Source organism: Coptis chinensis, chromosome 3 (genome assembly GCF_015680905.1).
Source record: "Coptis chinensis isolate HL-2020 chromosome 3, ASM1568090v1, whole genome shotgun sequence".
Lineage (NCBI taxonomy): Eukaryota > Viridiplantae > Streptophyta > Magnoliopsida > Ranunculales > Ranunculaceae > Coptis > Coptis chinensis.
In genome coordinates, this window is record NC_141458.1 from 44,269,706 (window position 1) to 44,291,562 (window position 21,857).

General features: G+C 37.6%; 1 pseudogene; it reads right to left on the reverse strand.

Moving 5' to 3' along the window:
• Nucleotides 1–7,369: 7,369 nt before the first annotated feature.
• Nucleotides 7,370–7,938, reverse strand: LOC147509750 (large ribosomal subunit protein P2 pseudogene; annotated as a pseudogene).
• Between the last annotated feature and the right edge of the window lie 13,919 nt (nucleotides 7,939–21,857).

Genomic DNA, 21,857 nt, shown 5'->3' on the forward strand with positions numbered 1-21,857 from the left:
AGATTTGGGGCTATCGCTCAAGGCTTTGTAGAAGTCAAGAGAGAGGCCTCTCTTCTTCTTCGGGCATTGTGTCGGTGATGTGTGTGAAATAGTAGCTAGAGGTGTAGTGGGTGGTATACTAGATAGACTTGTTTGTTGGCGTTGTTGTGTAATTTACGTTCGGTGTTTTTGTTCGCCCAGACCTTAATCTCATACAAGGCTAAAACCAAACTTAGCTAAACACATCAACACTCCAAACAATTCTGATATACTAGTATAAACCTCTAACAGGAGAGCGAGGTGTGGAAGAAAGGAATACCTGATTGCGTCCTTGCTTCGCTTATGAATAGCGTCTTGTTTACGCTTGTTCAGTGTATATAGCAGGTTAGAACACTGAAAAATATGAAAGATCAAAGTTCGAATCAAAACTGCCGAAATCCAAAAATTTTGTTAAAGGGCGCGGTCGTCGCTAATAAAGGTGTATCTTAGAATTCCGAGTTTAAGAGTCGGGGGCGGGTCGGCTTTGAGGTCTAGAGTTAGAAGCGGTCGTCGCACTCAAGGCGCCAGCAGACGCCTTCGGTGTAATTTCGCCCGAAATTTTTCAACTCAAAATGGACAACCACAGTATGAATCAAACATGGGTGGGTGGGTGAAATGGGACTTTAAGAACAGTACTAACACTACGAAAACAATACGAAAGTGAAACTAAGATGGCAGCGGCGCCATTTGATAAAAGATAAAATGAATAGTTTTCCTACAAAATAAAGCGATGAACTCTAAACACAAGTAAAACTAAACTTAATCTTATGGGTCTATGTTTATCAAAGATTCTACTCTCAAGTCTATGAGATATAGTGGAGTAGAGTAATTTGTTCCACTCCTAGTCCTTCCGCATGCTGTGTTCTCACGTGTTTGTACTCTCTACTTAAAGTCTAATGAGAGATTTACGAAAAAGACAACTAGACTACGATGCAACTACCCACGAAATTGCAACTAGTCGACGATAGGAATAACTAAGGGAATGCTACGTTGATTCGATGATAAGGAGTTAGAGGGGAATTGATTCCACCTTAACTCGACTTAATCCTATTAACTACAAATCGTCGTAATCGAATTGAATCTGCTCGCTGAGAACAATTGGTTCTTCCTAATCCCTAATTACACATGGCATTTCTACCAATTAATAACTAGCATGTGAACGATTAAACCCATTCTCATGGTGAACTAAACGTTTCTAGAGTGGAAAGGAAATTACGACGAATCTACGTTAATCGGAATCAAGCTTTCATCAAGGCTTCTCAACCTCCTCTAATGGAGGTTTAGCCGAGAATCATTACGCAATCATTTCCGATTACATTTAAACTAAACATGATATAAAGAATTGAAATTTACTTAATTAAACAATAATGAAATCTAATTTAATGACTCAAATGAAATAAGGACAGGAATTGAAATTAGATCTAGAAATGGAAATGACAAAATCGAAATTGATAAAAATACTACTTTATTGATCTAATCAAAATGAAGAACAAGATTCAAAGGTTTAATCTAATACAATAATTGAAATGGAACTAAACTTAATTAATCTACATGAAAAACTAGATCTAGAATTCATTAATGGAGGCTACTAATCTAATCTATTTCTAGGTCTAACTATCTACCATTAACAAAGAGCTAATCTTTTGTTTTTATACATTCAGATCCAAAAATCGTGCATGGGCTTGGAGCCATGTTTTGGGCCAGAGAATCAGGCCCAAAACCCAATTCTTTCAGTCCAAAAAGGCCTCTTCAGCTGCAGTTGGCTTCAACAGACTTTCCATCCTTTTATGCTCCTCTTATTGGGTCAAGGCTTAGACCATTGGAAAGCTCTTTCCGAGCTGGTCGTTTTGACATAAGGTAGGCCCCATTCCGAGGTCTGAGTCCAAAGATATGTCCTTCCGAAGTTCTCACGACTTTGTGTCTTTGTTTTTACGCCCGGCGACTTTTCAGCGTTTGACCGGGCTTTTAGAAAGGCTTTGTCTTCTCGAAACTTGGCCTTTAATCACGGAACTCCTTAGTAACCGACCTTTGCTCCTTTATCTTGCTAAAGTGGCACATTTCTGCACATAATGGACTTTGAAGCCTGAAATGCATAAAAACACGTAATCAGTGTTAAGTCTTAATTATTACTCACATAATTGGTCTAAAAGTATGACTGTTAAAGGGTTAAAACTACAGTTTTGGGCTCTTATCACTAAACAGACAAAAATTATATTTTTAGTAGTGGTGAGAGACAAGTTCTACTCATCTGTATTATAACCCGACGAATCCTCCATCGTCCCAATTTCCCATCGCAAATCCAAATTCTATCTATCGCCTCCATTTTATTATTATTATTATTATTATTTTTTATCTAAGAACCCTATTCTCTAGAACAATACGAATATATACTTGGGTTTGAAACCCAAGCCCAACACAGACTCGGGCCCAGAAATCAGGCCCGCGTATCCCAAATCCAATCCAGCCGATTTTTTAAATAAATAATTAAATTAATAAATTAATAAATAAAATACGTATTTTAAATACGGGTGTTACACTCGCTTTCCAACAAAAAAAAAAAAATTTTGGGGAGAAGTTACTTTTAGCTGTACTATGACATTTGGATTGGAGCCAACTACTTGTGCATGGACTACTAACATTTCACAAATACATATAACATGTTGACTTGTTCCGATAAATTCCAATTATTTTTGAAGAAACTAGTTTAAATGTAAAAAAAAACTATAATCAAACAAACAAACAAACAAACTCTTATATACGATTCCAGAACATGGCATTTCAAGTTGGCTTTTCTGAAATTTATAGAAAATTATTGGATATGCAACAAGATCTTTAAAGTTAAAAAAATAAATTTAAAAGTGATTTTACCTGTGACTCTTCACATGATTTTCGAGATTTTGAATAAGCAGAAACTTTCTGAGATTTAGCAGTGGATGCTTTAGGAGATTTATCTACCTTATGAGGCTCCTTGAACCTCACTGCACCTGGGGCGATGACGTCATCTCCCCCCTGCAAAATTGCACGTGCTCTTTTCCTTTTACCCATTTTTCTTCAACAACAATTACTAGAAAATTGCTTTGCAGTGGCACAAGCGGAGTAATCGGCTTCTTCCTTCGTCGAGAAGAACGAAGTAAACCCTGCAAGGGGAAAAGCAATAAAAAATGATAACCAATATTTAGTCATCAATAAGGCGACAATGAGCGCTATAAACCGAATCCAGACTGCTTAGACTCTATCGCCAACTAAACGTCACTAAACTGACGAATACATGAAAATAAAATAAATCAGCAGCACAAGAATGAAAAGGTATCATAAGAATCAAACTTCTACCAAGCCAATTATCCAAAACACCTAGAAAATCTCTATAGAAGCAATCGCATAAGACACCGGCCATAAACAATCACATAGGAGAAGAAAACCAAGCACAACCAGAAGAAACAGTATCGATATATTAAATTCACATCAATAACTAACAATGCAAGCAAAATCGAAGAAAAAATCACATCAAGAAAAATCGAAGAAAAATCAATGCAAGCAAAATCTAAGGTAGAGAAACGAAAAATTCATCAATTAAGAGAGATAAAACAATTTGTTAACAGTTAATTGAGAGATGACTGAAGTATTCTACTTACCGTAATTTGTTAACAGTTAATTGAGATAGAGTGAGATTTTTGGTTTCCAAATTTAGGCAAATTTTGCAGTTGCTTTGGTTTCCTCTTTCGCACCAAATTTTGAAATTTGTATTTACAGTATGACTATGACAGGTAAAATTTGACTAAACTGATTTCGTCCATTTGACTCGATTTGGGTCAAAGTCAAACACGGTCGTTTTGAGAACTTGTTTTTTGATCGGATCAATTTTGACCGGGGTTCAAAGTCTTCCAACCACTAATTCAAATGAAACTAGAGCGGTTATTTGTTAAGTAAAAATCGTGCGCCATTAATTTTGATACAGCCGCATTACGATTTTAACAATATGACTAGTATACGCAGCAGCCATGGAGCGGAGAGGGAGATGGAGAGGGAGAAGGGCGTGGAGAGTGGAGAGGGAGACGAAGAGAAGAAAACTGAGGACAGGCAGACAGAAACCAACATAAATTACATTTTTTGCCTCATACCCCCCCTCGGCCCAGAACATTCGCTCCGCTCACTTGACTGTAATCTCTAATTATAATTGAGGCTACTAAAGGAAGTATTTGGTTGAATCAACTCGGCCGGGTTGAGTAGAAACTCCCAAGTTAAACACTTTTTATAACATTTGAACAACCGAGTTGACCGGTTCATAACTTGAATCTGGCAGTTCAAACCGTCAAAAATTGATTAAACCTGGTTCAATAGTAAAAAGTCAATTTGGGGAGTTTCCAATCCAGGTCAAACCGGGCGAGTTGTAAAACCATGCTTACAAGGGCTCTGTCAACCAGCTTTGCCAGCAATCCATGAATTAATAAGAGATATGTACACACCAGAGATGATACTGACCATGATGTGTATTGGTGTAGGTTTTACAATTCATTGTGTCCGATTAAAAAGTTTATTTTGATTAGATACATCACATTATTTAATTTTTAGTTTTTTTTAAACCAAAATCTACAGTACGCTGGCTGTACCTGTGCTATCACATCTGGGCCCTCTAATAAGCAAGAGGTGAGGGTGTATTGCATGGCAAAGTCTATAACCAAGGCTCTAGATGCCAGCGCACCCATATTGAGGGTGTACTCTAGAACTACTATTTTTTTTATACACAAAATTATCAAATATAGTTTTTTTGGACGACGTGTGATACTGTTCATGGTTTTAAGTAACAGTTTCACCGATCCAATATGGACCGGTTAACTCTCTAATTTATGTCTCTCTCGCTCAGAACATAACTCTGAACTTTGATCATCTTGATTTTGATGATGATATCACTATTCTTTGTCAAATTTGCTCTATCATAAAATATTTATATAATTTGTCCATCAAAGATGAAGAAAATTCACATAAAAAATAAAATTAAAAATTAAAACTAGCTAGTTAATTTAACTAGTCAAAAGCTAATCATAATTGTCTTATCAACTGACTAATATTTTTATTTTTATATAAGGATGACTTGTGTCTTAACACAAGCATCAAATTCATTCATCACGTGAGAGTGTGTGCAATCTAAAGGCGCATGACAGTTCATATTAACAGACAAATGTTTAGTGACATACTACTATTATTAGGCTTCCGTGAACCGGCTTATTACATTAGAATTCAAATATTTGTATACTCATAAATGAATTTAAGACACAGGTCAGTTACAAACAAGTTGCGGGTGGGAGAATATATATCAAGCACCGGAGTTAGTACATGAAGTACTGCGAGTGATGAAGTGCATAGGAGGAGAAATAATTCTACATTGACACATTCTTTCGACACAGCGTGATGGAGGGGGTAACTCTTTAGCAACATTTCTCTCACCAATAAACATGACAGTAGAATATCACTTTTGATTTGAATCTATCATACCAAAGTAATGAAGATGAAGAAAAAAATCAAAATATAATTGTTGACAAATGAGATAACTCGAAAGACTATTATACTTTGGATTACTACAATGGACAAGTACAAATACCGATGTTTTTTGTCCTGCCTAAGTCTCTAATTCTATTATAAAAATTAGTACATAACAAATTAGTTACATCAACTAGTATACAAAGTCAGTCTGTATGCTACTCCATTGCAAGGACATGTCAACCTAGGCTTTTACATTTGAACGAATATCGAATATTGTGTATGAATGAGAGCACCAAAATTTTACACTTCAAAAAGAACATTATAACAAAATGGCGGAAGACTGTCTCGTCAGGTCGGAGAGAGCAATATAATGCTAGTGAAGCTTGGATTTAATTCTATACTTGGCTGGGGATGTTGGAAGGGCATTTCTTCGATGTAGAAAGGTGATCCTAGGAGGTAACAGAACGGTTTAAAAGCTATCATGATTTAGTATGAAAGTAAATACATCTAGCTAGAGAGCAAAACCCCATGGGAAGTAGACTGATTATTTCACACATGGAAGCAGAAACATGAAACCTTAATTGAAAGGATGAGTGGAGGTGGTTCAATGTCGGATATGTCAATCTGTTCCATTATTGACTTCGATATGTCATCAACTGAAAAGGGTATGTTGTGAGGTAAATGGGAGGAAGCAAATGATCACTACGTTATCAGATTTGCGCGTATGGAGTCAAGGAAATGAATGGATAACAAATTTGAATAGTTTGACCTATGTACCTTGAATCATCATCTAACAAGAAAGAATTGCTACAACATTGTTTGAATCTTCGGTCATCAAAAATTTCTTGTTGGAAATGACATAGTCAAAGACAATCACTACACCATATCAGTCTATTTGTAACGGATATACTACCATTACTGCCAAATATTAGTAACGGTTATCTTGTGTTGACACAAAAGCGTGACTAATATTAGTAACGGAAATTAGTAACACTTCATATCTGTTAGCAAATTTACTAACGGATATAAAGTGTCACTGAAATTAATTTCAGTAACAGATACGTAACCGTTATAATGTATTAGTAACGGATGCCAAATTTTTTAGTTCTCCATCAATAACGAATATAAGTGTCACTATGATTTTATAGTAAGGGATTTTGTCCGTTGGTGTTAGAATGTTTCTAACGGTTTTGTATCCGTTACTAATGATTCATTGTTTTAAAAAAAAAATATTGTGCTGTATTTTGCTATTATATCACTACAACAAAAGTGGTTTTTTGCAGCACACTCTTTTGCAACGCCAAAAAATTGTTGCTACAAGTCACCAATTGCAACGCCGTGTAATGAGTTTGAATTTATCAATTGCAGCACCTCGTGCGTGGCAACTAGTGTAATTAAATTTTTAGAAAAAAAAAAATGCAATTTTTTTATTTAGACTTTATCAATTAGGACGCCACTTTCGCTGCCAATGTTACAACTTATAATTTACCGCGCCTTCTTCGTTGTTACAAGGTTGTACCAATCTAAAAGGGGTATTTGGTATATTCTTTATTGTGACGAGAATGGTGTTGCTCTTGGGCATTCTTAAGAGCGGGGTATTTTCATTTTTTGGCGCTCGAACAAAAAACTAAAAATTGAAAAACCCTGAACAGTTTCTTTTCTCAAACTTTTCATCCAACCACCAAAGCAACAAAATTGACCACGCTTTATTTCTCTCTCTTTTTGCGGTGAGTAAGTTTTTTTTCTATCTCTTTTTTTGCTTGAGAAGGTTCAAATTGTGGGTGTATTGCAAAGCCTAATTTTGGTTTTAGGTTTCCTTCAAAGCTTCAACTTTTGGGTTGAGCTTTAAAAAATTTCAGGTTGCCTTAATTATCTTTGGCTCTTAATTTGAATAAGTCAACATACTTTGAGTACACCAAGGATGTTTCAAATTCATCCCATCAAACTCCTTTCTACAAAAAAGTTTAAAACTCAATAACTTCCTAAAAACATGAAAAGCAGATCTACCCAGCAGACAATGAACACCAACATTTCACCAGCATCTCCGACTTCTACAAAGGATGTGTGGTCACAAACCCCTCAATCAAAGAGACCAAAGCCCATGTCATCGTCAGACACCTCTGCCTCTTCAACCTTCTCTTCTTTCTTTGATTCAACAGTAGCAGGTGCTGTGGCACCACCACCACCACCACCACCACCGGAGGCAGCTACAGCAACAGCAGCGCCACCACCACCAGAAGGAATTGAAGCCAACTTTTCCCTTCCAGATGCAATCACCTCTGTTATGTCCTTGCCCTTGACTTGCGATAGGAGAAGCTCAATCTTATCATCATCAGCATCAGCCCCAACGGAGGCAAGAATAGTCTTGATGTGATCAGCAGAAGGTTTGTTGTTTCCACCTAACAATGCAAGCAAATATGCGGTGACCACCTTCATTGTATTTTTTTTTCTCCTCTCAAAACAAGCTTTTCTCATCTTTGGCTCTTAATTAATTTATCAGGTTAGATGTTGAAATTTCTACTAGGGGAAAAAAGTTTGATGCTTTAATTTTTCAGGTTCGTATTCTTCTCATTTGTAATTGTTTGATTGTAGATGGTTTTGATTCTTTCCCAAATGGTGTTGTTTTGATGTTCCTTTGTTTTTCCCCTCTGTTATGATGTTCCTTTGTTTCCCCCCTTTAGTAAAACATAGCTTTTGTTAGTGGAAAATTTGTTGTTATGGGCCATTTTAGTGGAAAATTTTCCTTGATTAAGTGTTGTCAATTAAAGTAATTAGATCTTACTTCCAAAGTTCTATGTTCCATAGTTGCTACTAAATCTGCTCCCGACTTATACAGCTCAACCTTTTTCATTACCATTTTTGCACAGAAGTAGGATTTGAACTTTTTTTCTTTACCATGTATTGTATACAAACCTTTAAGTTAATAAATACATTAATGAAATGTTTGTGCCATTTGTTTGGTGGAATTTGTTTTACCTTGTTGTAGTTGTAATCAAGTGTTCCCTCACTTCTATGAACTATGAAAAATATCACTAGATTGTGTCCAGACCTTTGAGTGTGTACTTGTTAATCTTTAGAATAGGAAAAATATCACTAGATTGCGTCCAGACCTTTGAGTGTAATTTTTAATCTTTAGAATAGATAAAATTCAGTCTCGTTGTTCCTTAAATTTTTGTGTGGCTGTACTATAAGTTATGGGTTGATAGTTACATTATGAGATATTCTACTGGGTAAATGTTTGGGTCGATAGTTACATTGCCTTATCGGTAGTTCATTTTGTTATGTGGATGTAGTGGTTGGATTGGTGTTAAAGTTTTGAATTGTACGTAGGTTATTTTATACTTGACATGGGGTAGGTTGCTTTTATACTAAAGTTCTATGTACGTACAGTAGTTGTAACCTGGAATGTTTTAAACACACAAATGATGCTTGCTTCATTTTCAATGCTAACACATCCAAAGCCAGCACTACTCTAGATCTTCTTTTGGCTAGTCTTAGAACTTGCCTCAACATTTAATTTAGACTATTCGTGTTTTGGTGGTTCCCATGTTGTGTTGTTGTGGACTTTTGGTTTTCTGATTTCTTTCCCCATGTTTATGTCAGTAAATAGTTTTGGTAAAAACTAAACTTATAGGTGAGTAGTCCAATCTTCATTTTCTGGTTGTAGAAACTAGTGTTAAACTTATAGCTAGGTGAGTATAAGCCATAGTCCCAGTTACATTTTCTGATTTGATCTCTTTTTTTTTTTTGTTGACTTGACTGAAGAAGAACTGCAGAATTTCTCCAAACCTGATAAGGTGGGTTTATCTTATTAGTTCTAGTGTGTTTTGCTTTAGTGGACGAGCTCCTAATCCTTATAGTAAAATTATAGGTGATGATATTCTTCATTGCACGTACATGGAGTACCAATTATGTATGTTGAGGATGCTCAAGATCCATATAGAGATCAAATGGAGGACTGCATCAGGCTGATCATGCAGGAATTGAAAGCTAGAGATCCCTATACTGCTTTTTCTTATGTTGTAAAATATATTTCCATCTCTGTAATGCCTACTCTCTTGTATTTCATAATAAATCAGGTCCAGTACATGGATAGAAATGACTATTACGGTGGAGAGTCAACTTCGCTCAATCTCATTCAGGTTCCCATTTCTTTTTACTCACAATTCCGCCCTCATTACTTTCTTTCTCACTATGTTTTAATTCACAGCTGTGGAAAAAATTTAGGGGAGATGACAAGCCTCCAACACATTTAGGCTATTTTATAGCTTGCCCTGATATATATTTTATTTAATGCTAGATAGGAGATGAGACATTTATAATTGCGGCACTGATGGCAATGCCCCATCCCAAGTCAATCGTACTATTTGGTTCCCTTTCCGCATTAGTTGTGATGATGGTAAGATTTTTGTGGTCTAGGATTCCTTCCACTGATTTGAGAGAATTTCACGTGTAGACTTTTTTTTCTTGTGAAAAAGGTACTATCCACTGGACTTGGTAGAATTGTGCCAAATTTGATATCAAGGAAACACACAAATAGTGCTGCTACATGTAACAATTTATCTTTATACTAAAAATAATTTTTCTCTATAGGCTTACTCTGATTAAAATTCCATGTCATTTTAAGCTTCTTGTTGTTGGAGTTTCTTTTACTCATTGGTTCCCAAATTTCTCATTCAGTAGACGTGTTTTAGTACTTGTATTAGGTAATGCTTCTGCTATATATTATGTAAACTAATTGAGATTAGCATCTTGTAAACTTATGTTAGTCAGTGTCTGGCTGTAAATCAACCAATATATGTGTTAACTCTGTACCACGTACATGCGTGCTCTTACTACATAATTGTGTATGGGATGTAAATGTATGCAATGTGTTTCTATGCTCACGAGTGAAACTCCGATTTAGTATGTAATGACACTGGACAAGTTTAGTTCAGCTTCTGGTTTGTGTGTGTAATACCCATCAGTTTTAAGGAAATGGTATGCCTGATCATCCACACCCCACTCTTGTTTTATGGGAAACCTTCCCAAGTTGAGTACTTTAGATTTACATGTTTCTAACAGTGCAAGTACATCAATGTAACTATAATGCTCAAATAATTGCCTTAGTCCTTTGGTGTAAGTATTTCTTGAGACAGGATGGGTAACCTATGGCTGTTGGCATGTGTACCCATCTTCACTGAATATATTATATGTTATTTACTTATTTATCTTACCTTGGTTTACACTACACTTCTTTATGCATTCTTTGGGTTGAGGCTACTTTATATTGCATGGAGATCAGATTCAAAGGCGTCATAGAAAAAGGAAATGGAAGAAGTAAGTTCTCTTCTATTTTTCTTTCTTTTACACTGTCATGTATTCGGGTGTACTTGTACTTCTACTTCTAACAAGCTTAAACAAGTATCTCTCTCTTCTTGTCTGTGTTTTTTACTCATTACTTTAATAGTAAGATGGTAGGAACTTCTTAATATTTAGCTGAGGAAGTTAAGATTCTTGATAGTCTTATCCCCTAAGGTTGTAACCGTAACTCATTAAGGTTTTGAAGGACAAAATTCACCTCTTAGCCCTTGGATGTCAAATTATACTGGATAGTCTGCTACTCTAATCAAGTAACATATTATACTGATACGCTAGGTTATAATACCTTTTATCTACCTATATTACTCAATAATTCTATTAGCTACATTAATTAAAGCTACATAATACTTAAGGTTCACTAGAGATGATCTAGTGCTTATGAACTGCCTTATTATTTATTGCAGGTGGAAGAGAAACTAGAGACACAACAAGGGAAAACAGCAAGCATCTCGTCCTATATAGGTTAAATATGACAACCACCTTTCTCTTGAGCCACCATTATTATACTAGAACAAATAGATATATTACCAAATAAATTGCTTTATTAAAATGCAAAAGGCTGTTGGTGTTAATTGTACTTGTGAAACATTTCATAGGGATTAGCATGTGTTTATTACTATATCTATATGGAGATTCAGTCGGATGATGTGAACCCTTTTGCAATAAAACTAGTGGAATGAGGATTAGTGGCCCTCAGCCTTTCTGGTTTCTTTTGATTCAGGTCCCATAGGTTTTTTATACTCGTATTTAAGGAAGCTGAATTCTTTGTTTTGGTTTTGTTCATAAGAACTTACAACTTCTATTAAAAAAGCCAACTAAATGACTGTGCTTGCTATTTATTAAAAAGCTCATAAACTTGATATGTATGGTTTTGTTCTTGCTCATACCTGCTATTCTTACTTGCTCACTCATCTGATTAATTGATCATGTGATTATGAAGGCCTTACCTATCACTTTCGGGGATCGTCAAGTTTACATAGAGGAAAAGAGAACTTCAACTAGAGGTAAGTGGAATTTTTATACATATAAAGGTATGGGTGCCTTTTCTGTAATCCTATAATCTGATATAGTTCATCTATTTGTTGCAACACCAAGTCCATGAGAGATGAATAACTGTATGAAGTTATTAAGAAAATTTTGGACAGTCCTAGGTTTGTGAAAGTGGTATTTTTGTTTCTAAAGTATTTTAAAGTCTTCTAGAATATAGCTCGATTAATTAATCTTTTCACGTTCGGCAAGTTCTTTTTTAGATTGATAGATTATTTTATTGTTGTTCGGTGTATTGTGTAGGGTATCGATTTTATGAAGGGAAAAACAAGAAGGCCAAAAGAATTGCTTCCCAATTTGATGAGTCATGCTCACCTAAAGCTTCTCGTCAAGGTAAAAACTTAAACCCCACTCTCCATTTTCTTAATTTTCAACTCGTCAAGTTACTATAAAGTTTTCTTTTTATGCACCGATTTTATGTTCATTTTTTATGTTGTTGAGATATGGGAGTAGACAACAAATGCTCTATCTTTAAGGAGGGGTCAAGTATTTAATTAATTGCAAGAATTTAATTAGTATGATTGTTTTTCTGAATGAATTTAATATTTCTGTATTGGTAATCAATATCAAGTGGATTGTTTGTACCTCTCCATGTGATTTTAACAACTTCCCCTGCTTGTAACAGTTGAATTTGATGAGGTGTAATGACGAGATGAATTGACATAGTAAATAAGACTTGTAATCTATAAGCAGGAATTGGGTGGTCCAGTTTAGATATAACTTGTATATTATAGGTGCATAGGTTTGAGTTGGTAAAAAGGGATTCACATGCTTTGCTAACTTGAGTGTGTATTAGGTTTATTAATTAATGATGTTTCAATTAAATATATTTATGTGACTTTTTTCATTCATTGTACCAGATTGGTCGAAACTCGAAAGTAGTAGATTGATGAAGAAACTTCGAGTGGATGCTGCTCAAATCGTCATATTATAGAGCAATTTGTCTAAATTTAGTTGATCGTTGTTAAGATTATGTGAGACGATGTTTTTGCAAAACATAATTAAGTGGATTTTTTAAGATCTTTTGTAATGAATGATTTTAGTTAATGAAATACATTTTGTTACGATTTCTAGTGATCGAATTTTTTACGAGATTATTGTTTTCTCTATAAATTGTATTGGTTAAGATTGTACAGTACATGAATGACACAATTTGCCATGCTAAATGTGTCGCCAATGAAGAGGTGCTTTCATTAGGATTTAATATCGTTAGCAATAGTTTTGGTGTGGCTAAAAGCTATAAACACCTTTTTTGTAACGCTCTAGATGTAACTGATGACTTAAACCTTTTGCAACGAACAAAGTGTAGCTAAAAGGTTGCTATTTGCGACGCCTCAAAGCGTAGGTAAAGGTACACATTTTGCCACGCTTGATGGTGTTGTTACAAATTATCTTTTGCAACGCCAAGTGTTGCTAAAAGGTTGAAATATTTTTAATATCAATTAAATTTGAAAAATAGAAGTAGCAATGAGGATACAATAGTAGCAATGACCAATGACGTCGCAAAAGACTGGGAGCTTTTGCAATGCCATACATTGCGTCGCAATTTATCTTTTGTGACCAAATTTTTAGCAGCGCCTTTGCGACGCCCTGTTTGGCGTTGCAATTGGTCTATTGCACGCTTTTTAGGACTTTTAGCGACGGTATATGGCGCTGCAGAAAACCCCTTCTGTTTTAGCGACGGTATATATATGATAAGCACCAAAAACTGTAATATTAAACCCCGAGAGACATAGCATTTTGGTCGATTATGTGTTTAATAATCATGTAATAATTATATTTTCGTACTTTTGCAGGTTTCCGCAATTAAAATGAATATAGTGATAAAACATGCATCGAAGTACAGGAATATGAGAATATTTGGAGTTTCCCACTCGACCCCGTGAAGTCGAAGTTTCCAAAAGAAACGTAACCCGGTCTTGAACGGGCCCACATATGAAGAAGCGTGACAAATTTCGAGCTCAAATCGGATAAATCTAGATGCCGACGTTGGCTAGTGAAGCTGCCAAGTATAGGAATACGGGAATATTTGGAATTCCCACTCAATCCCCGTGAAGCCCAACAAAGCCTGACTAAAGCCGAAGTTCCCAAAAGAACGAACCGGTCGCGTAATGGGCCCACATATAAAAGAAGCGGAAACTTCCGCTCAAATCGGATAAATCTAGGTGCCGACGTTGGCTAGTGAAGCCGCCAAGTACAAGAATCTGAGGAATATTTGGAATTCCCACTCAATCCCCGTGAACCCAACAAAGCCCGACTAGAGCCGAAGTTTCCAAAAAACGAGAACAAGTCGCGGGGCGGGCCCATATAAAAAGAGCGTGAAACTTCCGAAAATCGGATAAATCTAGGTGCCGACGCGTTGGCTAGTGAAGCTGCCATAGCGACGGGCGACGAACTTTAACTCGCAAGGACAAAAAGTCGTAAAACGCCAAAATCGGTAGCCCCCATCGGACACACTAGGTGGACACACTCTGCGGCCCGTAAGACATGATGAGTCAGCATAGGCAGGTGGCAAAGGATGGTTTAAATTTGATACCACCGGTAAGAGAAGAAGTGCACAATTCAAACCAAGTGGTTTGAATTGAAATGAAAACAAACAAAACATAAAGTCGACTAAAGGACAAAAATTTAATAGGACAAAAATTTGATTCTCAAAGTTTTGAAAATAAAAAACTTTGATTTAATTGTTAGAATTCACGTGAAGGGACATCCGCCTATATATATGAGGGGTTAAGCCTTCATTATAAGGTCTTCAAAGATATTAATGCTTTAGCTACGCTTTTAGTTTTTCTTCTTCTTCAAGACTTACATTCCGGCCATTTTTATTTCAAAGAAATTAATACGATGCAGTTATTTTACCCTTAATAATTGATCATTTCTTTTCTAGTTTAATTTCGTCCCGCATTTATTTACTTAATGTATACAACAAGTTTTATTATTCCTTCTATGATGATGAGCTAATCCCCCTCCGGAGGGTTATCTTTGCTTCGTGTAAAATCTGGATTGACTCGTTAATATTCTAGAATCACTACTTAGAATTAGGCATAGAATTAACATCCGGTCCCAAAATGGTGAGGCGTACAAAGTTGGATTTCTTGCTCTTTCTAGGGACGGTCTGTAGCGACAAAAAATGTCTGGCGTGACTCTCTTGTGTCGAATGTGACTTTCCAATTCGGCCCGGTGATGTGAAATCGAGCCGAGGAGCAGAAAATAATATACCGAGAGATGCGGTATTATTAAAACTCCTTATGCTAGTGAAATCGCGACCTAGAGATGTGGGCATGCACTAGGGATCAATACTTCGGCGTCGTCTCCTAACGAGGCGAATTAGAGATGTAGTGATTTGGTAATAAAACTGTTAAGAAATGATTCTTGCATGAGCATGATTAACTCTCTCCCTGTTTCTCTACATTTTGTTTACCTACATATAATCGCCAGTAGTAATTTATTTTATTTGCATTACCGTTATTTTAATTAAAACCAACTAAAAAGAAACCTAAAAATCCTTCTCACTTAAAGTTGTAATTTCCAGTTGTGAACCTATCCGAGCCCTAAGGTTTGGACGATCCCTTACTCGACCTATCCTACCAATCCCACGTGAGTAAGGTAACTTGACTAAAACGCATTTAACTATCACGGACGTTGGACTTTGGACTTTGGACTTGGACTGGACCTTGGACTTTGGACTGTGGACCTCGGACTTTGATTTGTGGACCTCGGACTTAAGAAAATAAATGGCGAAAGCCAATAAACGTTAGGTGTAAAGAAGCGATTTATCAAATGGCGCCACCACGCGCGAAGGACTCGACTTAACGTAATAACCGGAATACATCCATAAAACCCCTCCTTTACCTCCTCATCTTTTTAATTTCCATTTTACATTTACAATACTAACAAGTTCTGAAATAGTTTACCTTAACTTTTTCTACTAACAAATATCCGTGGAACCAAGTTTGTTTATTTTCATTAGCACAGTCTAAGTATATCGTAGGGCATTTGAAGTCTTGAACGGACAAAAGAGTCTCGGACGACCAATTAGTAGCACGGGAGACTAACCCGGAGTATCAACACTCCGGTTTTCAGTCTGAGCCACTTTACTTTTCAAGATTACTTTTTGGGCTCTTTGGTTCTGTTTTTACTAGTAAGCATAAGCTCGGGAGTAGTCGATCGCTATCACGAGGAATCGCGGACGCCGTGTTTCAAACTCTTAAACTCCTCAAACTTTGTCGAGGATATTATTTGCTATAACCTGTTTTACCTCGTATATTTGTATGTTGGCATGAGAACTCGTGCATGTAAAGGTGGTTCGTCATCACATATTCACGTAACACAATTAATATGATTCAATATATTTTGATATATCGTGGCGCCAAACCACCTGCTTAGAATATTTTTGTATGTGTATGTTACATCAATTCACGCGTCGCAGCGGTATTCAATTGCATGAGTTAGTTCTCGACATTCCCTAGCTCCGCGTTATAACTTACATATAGTTGCACGTATAGGTAATATAGATTTGCATGGGTAGACTTTCTGCGTAAACTAGTATATGTTAGTTAGTTTCTATTTTGGCATCTATTGTTTTTAATTGCATATTTCGTAATCACGTCTCCATAATACACTAATTACGTAAATTAAAATAATAAAAAAATTTAAAAAAAAAAAAAAATCACAGTAATTAAAAATTTCATCTAAATCATCTTAATAACACCCCGCATAATACACCATCATAAATCATCTTATTCCATCAGTGCCTAGGAAACTTGAAAAAAAAAATTGAGGTTGCCTAATTAAGGAACGTGCTAGCACGAACAACCTCCCTCAATTCTCTCAGGTGACCTGGCTGCTGGAATATTCACACGTTATCTTAGCTTCCCTCGCCGAAAGTTAGCAATTTCGGAAGGCGTGTTTCAACTCCTCCTTCCTAACTTCTAAAAACTTCCTGTCATTATTCGTTCCTTATGAGCACTAAATTAAAATTTATATTTTTATGAGACTACGGTCTGGTAAACATAAGGAATTAGAACTTACATATCACCGTCGAAAATACAAGAAACAACTGTTTATGTTATCTCCTAGGCATAGTTCCTCCTCCGTAAATCAACCTCGTCAAACATCTCCATTTCCATTATCTCCTTTAATTATGGCTGAAGAAAATCTCACAGTCGAGAAACCCCTTTCGGATTTCTATCTTTGCCTTTACAGGGAAAGGACACGCTTCCCCGCATTAAACTCGATGCGATTGTAGGTGATTTTCGTATTCCGCCAAACATTTTCGGTTTGTTACCTGTTTACCATGGGTTAGACCATGAAAAACCGTACAATCATCTTCGTCGGATGCAACAAGTAGTCACCACTTTCCGCCATCCGACCGTTACCAACGAACAAGTCTTGCTTAGGTTGTTTCCCTTCACCTTAGCTGATAAAGCTTCAGTTTGGCTCGCCGGACAAGCGCCGCAATCCATTGACACATGGGCCAAACTTGTTCAAGCATTCATGATAAAGTTCTATACTCAGAAGAAAACTACAGAAATGCTTCAAAAGATTCAATTCTTTCGCCATCACCCCGTGAATCCTTCCGGGCGTGGAGCGATTTTCGATCTACTTCTCGAAATGTCCCCATCATCAACTCGACACCATTTGTATTAGTCCGTTCATTCTTTAATGGTCTCTCGACCATCAAAAGGAAACATTAGATATCATGAACGGCGGTTTGTTTCATGGACAAGGGCGCCATGAAGCATACACTTTTATGGAGAAACAGGCCTCAATGGCACCCATTGGGGAAACACTGATTCTTCTAGATCTTCTAAAGACACTCCTACCAAAGTTACGTCTATGTTTGAGGTCAAACCCGATCCGGAATTAAAAACTCTAATCGAGTCCCTAAACAAAAAGGTTGATTCTCTTTCGGTACAAGTAAATGAACAAAAACCCAAACAGGTCATGGCTGCCAACGCTTCCCCATGCCCTCTTTGCTTAAGTCCCGAGCACGCCGATTCTTATTGTCCTTTGGTATACGAGTGTCCTCCCCAACCTTCTGAAGAGGCTTGTGCTTTCAACATCCCTAATGCACCTTGGCGACAACATCCGAATTTAGCTTGGGCACCCCCTGTCCAACAACAAGCTCCTTCAGGTGGCAACAACGCGTTCTGTCACGACCACCAAATGAACTACAATTCCTATCGTCAAGGAAATCCTCCACAATTTCAGCAAGGGCAAAGTAATTTTCCCAATAACGCAAATATGGGATACCAAAACAACCGCAAACCTTGTTCCCGCTAACCAAGGATATGGCTACCAAAATCAACCCGTGAATAATAACCGTGAACTAGTTCCCTGCTTTGCTCCCTTGGTACAATCCACGGCCGATAAAACGGCCAAACTTTCCCCGACATACATGAATCAACATAATCAAATCCTAGCTTCTATCCAATAGTCTCTTCAGCTGATAACTCAGGATAAAAGTCAAAAGGGCGTGTTCCCTGGCCAAGCAGTTCCAAACCCTAAGCCTACAAACACTACCTTTGAACTCAACAATGCACCAGGACCTAGTAATCCAATCCAGGGTGAGGTAAATGCCATTACCACTCTTCGTTCTGGCCAAACCATCGACAATAATATACGTATGCCAGACGAGGAATCGACGGAAGCCACGACTAACGTCCTTCCAACTCCTACCTCGCAACCTATAACGGACGAAGTTGTGCCATCAAAATCTACACCTACGTCCCTAGGAAAATATACCATTGATCCTTGTACGCGATTCCGTCCAAAAGCTCCGTTCCCTGCCCGTTTGGTAAAGAACAAACATGACGAACATTTTGATGAGATCCGTGAAACCTTCAAAAATTTGACCATAAACTTACCTTTCCTAGATCGCTAAAGCATTTGCCCAAGCATGCCAAGTTTTTGAAGGACATGTGCACCACCAAACGACGACGATTTAATGTACCTCAACAAGCGTTCCTCATCGAAAGTAAGGTTTCCCTCGATTACCACTACCAATAGTGTGGTAAAGTACAAGGACCCAGGTCGACCAACTGTACCATGCACGTTGGCGACAAATATACCGCTACTGCGCTTTTAGACCTAGGTGCTAGTGTTAACCTACTTCCCTACTACTTATTTAAGCGGTTAGGTCTTCATGAATTGAAACCTACCAATATGACTCGCAACTTCGCGGATCGCTCCATTAAGTACCCAAAAGGCATAGTAGAGAACGCGTTATAGTAAAGGTCCAAGATTTTTACTATCCAGTTGATTTTGTCATTCTAGATCTTGAAGTAGCCTCGTGACTCCATCCCTATCATCTTGGGACGCCCTTTCCTTGCAACTGCCAACGCCTCATAAATTGTCGGGGCGGTTCAATGACATTGTCTTTTCGGGAACCTTTTCTCATTTAACTCAACGTGTTCAAATTAATGAAACAGTTTCCGATCCTATAATGGAGGGCGAGATTAGCTTGGTTGATAGTCCGGAACATGATTATTTCACAAACTCTTTTCCCCGGGCGAGATACACCAATTTCTTTCTTTTGATAATCCGGAGTTTGACGATGACTCGACGTAAAGGGATGTCCATGCATTATTAGAGTCGGTACCACTATTTGACCCTAATGCTTCGGTGCAAACTAATTCAGAAGAACCGGATTCGCTCTTTTCCATTGAAGAGATGATCCCCCACGAATCCTTGATCCCCAATCCTCCAACTCCGGATTTAAAACCTCTACCCCCTGATTTGAAGTACGTGCATCTCGATCTCGATGGTAGTCACCCTATAATAATTTCTTCTCACTTGACTACAGATGAGGAGGCACGTTTGATTCATGTCATTCGTGAACACCACTCCGCTATCGGATGGTCTTTAGATGATATCAAGGGAATAGACCCTAGCATATGCACGCATCGTATACATCTTGATGACGGCAGAAAGACATCACGAGAACCACAACGCCGCCTTAATCCCGCAATGAAGGAAGTAGTGCGAGAGGAAGTTCTACGTTTACTTGATGCGGTATCATATACCCTATCTCGGATAGTGATCTGGTTAGTCTTGTCCACGTTGTTCCCCCAAAAAAGTCCGGCATTCAAGTTGTGCAAAATGAAAAGGGTGAGTGGATCTCCACTTCGCATTCCTTTAAAATAGAGAATTTGCATTGACTATCGCAAACTTAATGCCGTAACCCGTAAAGATCACTTCCCTCTCCCATTCATTGACCGGATGCTAGAACGCGTTTAGCGGTCATGCTTACTACTTTTTTTTGATGGCTATTCGGATACTTCCAAATTGTCATCGATCCCGCCGATCAAGAAAAGACAACTTTCACATGTCCCTTTGGAACCTTTGCATACGCATCTAATGCCTTTTGGTCTTTGTAATGCTCCGTGCACTTTCCAACGCATGCTTCACATTTTTAGTGATATGGTGGAACGTTATATGGAAGTCTTCATGGACGACTTTTCCATTTACGGAAATTCCTTTAACGACTGTTTATCCAACCTTTCCAAAGTTTTAACGCGTTGCGAAGAGAAAAATCTGGTACTCAATTGGGAGAAGTGTCATTTCATGGTTACCAAAGGACTTGTTCTAGGTCATATTGTTTCAAAAGATGGGATAGAGGTTGATAAAGCTAAAATTGTTAAAATTTCTTCGCTACCCTTCCCACGTACAGTTCGGGATATCCGTGCCTTTTTAGGCCACGCTGGGTTTTACAGGAGATTCATTTAGGATTTTTCTAAAGTTGCTCGACCCTTAACCAATCTCCTGCTTAAGGATGCAGTATTTGACTTCAATTTCAATTGCAAACAAGCTTTTGATACTCTAAAAACTGCTCTGACTACCGCTCCTATCATTCAACCCCCTGATTGGTCTCAACCATTCGAACTGATGTGTGACGCTAACGACTTTGCTATTGGTGCCGTGCTAGGCCAACGACGTGACGACAAACCCGTTGTTATTTACTACGCTAGTAAAACTCTTAACGATGCTCAACGTAATTATACCACAACTGAGAAAGAGTTCCTAGCTGTTGTCTATGCCTTGGATAAGTTTCGCCCCTACCTAGTTGGAACATCGACCATCGTATATACTGACCATGCCGCAATTCGGTACTTACTTGCGAAAAAGGACGCAAAACAACGATTGTTCCATTGGATCCTTCTCTTACAAGAATTCACCCCGAAATCAAAGACAAGAAAGGAACCAAAAATGTCGTAGTCCGACCATTTATGAAGGTTGGTTGGTGACATCGATAGTGATTCCGGAAGCTATCGGTGATTCCTTCCCGCATCGAATACTTGTACTCTATTTTCTCATCTCCATGGTACGGATATCGTTAACTACCTAGTTACCGAGGAAGTCCCCTCCTTTTGGTCACGCCCCGATCATAAAAGTTCTTATCCATCAGTAAAATATTATTTCGATGAACCCTACCTCTTTAAGTATTGTTCCGACCAACTCATTCGTCGCTGCATTCCAGTCTGGGAACACACCGATGTATTATCCTTTTGCCATGAACAATCTTGCGGAGGTCATTTCAGTGGAAAGAAAACTGCGGCCAAGGTGTTACAATGTGGTTTTTACTGGCCTACCCTTTTTCGCAATGCACACGAACATTGCGTAGCTTGCATTCGTTGTCAACACCTAGGTCGAATTACCAAACGAAATATGATGCCCCTAAATCCTATCTTAATTGTGGAAATTTTTGATGTTTAGGGCATTGATTTTATGGGACCCTTCCCTATTTCTCAAGGTTTTCTATACATTTTAGTCGCTGTAGTGTCCAAATGGATTGAGGCACTCGCATGTCGCTCAAATGACCATAAGACTGTCGCGAGATTTGTAAAAGAAAACATTTTCTCTCGTTTTGGTGTTCCCAAAGCTATCATCAGTGATGGGGGTACACATTTTTGTAACAAAATTTTTGGGTTTTTAATGAAGAAATATGGAGT